At 42.6% G+C, this 2,537-nt stretch overlaps 1 pseudogene across 1 annotated transcript; it reads right to left on the bottom strand.

The window, feature by feature from the left end:
• Positions 1-634: 634 nt before the first annotated feature.
• LOC308423184 (large ribosomal subunit protein uL13-like) lies at positions 635-1,243 on the bottom strand (annotated as a pseudogene). The gene has a single exon. The product of its transcript is annotated as a large ribosomal subunit protein uL13-like (transcript).
• Between the last annotated feature and the right edge of the window lie 1,294 nt (positions 1,244-2,537).

Below are 2,537 nucleotides of genomic sequence, written 5' to 3'. Positions count from 1 at the left end.
GACAGAGAGTCGGGATTTTAGGGTTCCCAGGCTTGGGAATGGGAATAGGAGGAAGGAGGAGATATGCCATGATAGGAGATTATGCAGGAGAGGAGAGATGCCATGTCTAAAAAGAGTACAGGACAGAGATGCAGAGGCACCACGTGAAGGAGCCAGAAGACTGCCCAAGTGGGTCTAGGGCAGCCAAGGTAAAACACAGAGTTTAGTAAGTAGTAACTTGTAATTATCAGCAGGAGGTAATCTATCAGCAGTGGAGGTTAGGCAGTGGTCCAGCTATTGTGCTGTTTAAGACATATTAAAATATATGAGTTGCATAGACACAATGCCTATTAAGAGTAACAAAATTAATTTTAAATTGTGTATCAATATACAAAAATTTATACCAATGAAAATCTTAAACCTGTATCAATATATAAGTTATGTACCAATGTAAAAAAAGTACATAACTTCAATTCTGCACAAAATATAATCTACCTATGTAAGATTATGGCTATTAAATGCTTTGTTTAAGAGTAAATTTAATAATCCATCTCAACTGATCTAATTTCTTTCTTTCTTTCTTTCTTTCTTTCTTTCTTTCTTTCTTTCTTTTTTTTTTTTTTTTTTTTTGAGGCACAAACAGTCTTTATTGGGTTCACACCAGTAGTCCATTGGTCTTGAGGACTTCTGTGAACTTGCAGATTTTCTTCTCCACATTCTTTTCTGCCTGTTTCCGTAGCTTCAAGAGCTGCTGCTTCTTCCGATAGTGGATCTTGACCTTTTCCTTCCGTGTCTCCTCCAGAGTGGTGGACACTGCCTGGTACTTCCCCGATCTCATGAACCAGACAACCCAGGTAAGCAAACTTTCTGGTAGGTTTCAGCCGTACGACCTTGAGGGCAGCAGGGACCACCATCCGCTTTTTCTGTAGGGTGGAGGGATCCCATCCAACACCTTGAGGCGTTCCAGGGCAGCCTGGCCTCCCTTGGTCTTGTGGGGCAGCGTGCCTCGCACAGTGAGCCAAAAAATGCGGCTCGGAGCTCGGAAGTGGTAGGGGCCTCTCGAGAGGGGTTGGTGTTCATCCGCTTTCGGAGGAGGGCTAGATATTTCTTCTTGTTTCTGTAGAAATTTCCAGATATGTTGATGCCCTCACAGCGTACAACCACCACCTTCCGGCCCAGCAGTACCTGCTTGGCCACAATGGCCGCCAGGCAGCCCAGAAGATGGCCTCGGCCATCCAGTATTAGAACCTGCCCCTCCGCCATCTTCGGCAGCCGCCTGGGAAAAGCGATCTAATTTCTTATAATGCTACTATATTCCCTTCTTTTCTTTTTAACCCCCTTCCCTTTACCTAAGAAAGAAAGAGAAGAGGAAAAGAAAGAAAACCCCGAGTCTAAGCTCTCTATTTAGTTTCCTCCCTGTCCAAAACTATAATTATTTATAAATTATCCCTTAAAATTACAACATATTTATAATGTATAAAATGACCCAAACCACCCACCCCAATTTAAGGGACTGGGACAACGACTTTCTTTTGAGTGCTCCTGCTTAGCTGGGGAGAAGAATTCCCTGGGGGGTGTTGTGAGCCATGCCCACCCCCCATCAGCTAAGGGATAGCTGAATTAATTGCCTAGATTTTGGGAAATCAACAAGCCTTCCTTTGTAATATTAATTGGCCCAGTCACAAGCCGAGGCTCCACACCTGTCCTGTTTTTGACTACCTCAGGATATAGACTCACCCCAGCGGGTGACGGGTGACCCTTCCACCCAGCCGCTAGGGAATTTGCATACTGCCTTTGTACATATACATCTGGATAGCTGGAATTCAGTTAGGGTTGGAGAGAGTATAGCTTCATTTCTGGTAACACGAATAATAGAGTCATGTCTCTTTTAAATTCTCAGACCTTCGCCCGATTAGGTGGTTGCAGGCACCTCAAAGGGGTGGGGGGCAAGAAAATTAGAAAAAATGGTTAGTCTGAAGAAAGCTAGCTATAGTATTCGTTGTCTCTGTGTCTTTGAGAAAGTTCGGGGCTTTACTGAAGTCCTGAAAGGCTGTCATAGGGGATCAGCAGCCCTTTCTGAAGCTGTTCTCAAAGCAAGTCTCTGGAAACAGCATCAGTTGAGGCAGAATTTCAGCATCCCCAAGAGTGAATCTTGTCATGACTGTCCTCTTAGTGTTTCATTCTGTAATATATGAACCTTACAACACAATATTTAGTTCTATAAGGATCTTTGTATGGAATGTGTAATGTGCACACTTGAGTTAAGGATGATTTTTTTGCTCCTTGTTTGAGCAGGTGAAAGACAGCTGTCCTTTTTATAAGTTAGTTTGATCAGTAACCAAATTGTAATAAATCTTCATTCATGTCACATGAAAGGATGGCATGATAAATTTTGAGGATTCTGTAGCCAACAAAATTTATGGGCTATATATACTTCAAGTTTTGGCTAAAGACATTTTTATGTCTCAGTCAGTTTCAGGGCTGTTCCCATGTAAAAGGACCAACAGATCATATTACCTAACCTGTTCGGTCATTTTGATTTTTTTTTCCTTCCTGTC

This window comes from Micromys minutus (genome assembly GCF_963924665.1).
Source record: "Micromys minutus genome assembly, chromosome: 8".
Taxonomy (NCBI): Eukaryota; Metazoa; Chordata; class Mammalia; order Rodentia; family Muridae; genus Micromys; species Micromys minutus.
This window is presented reverse-complemented; position numbering and strand designations above follow the sequence as displayed.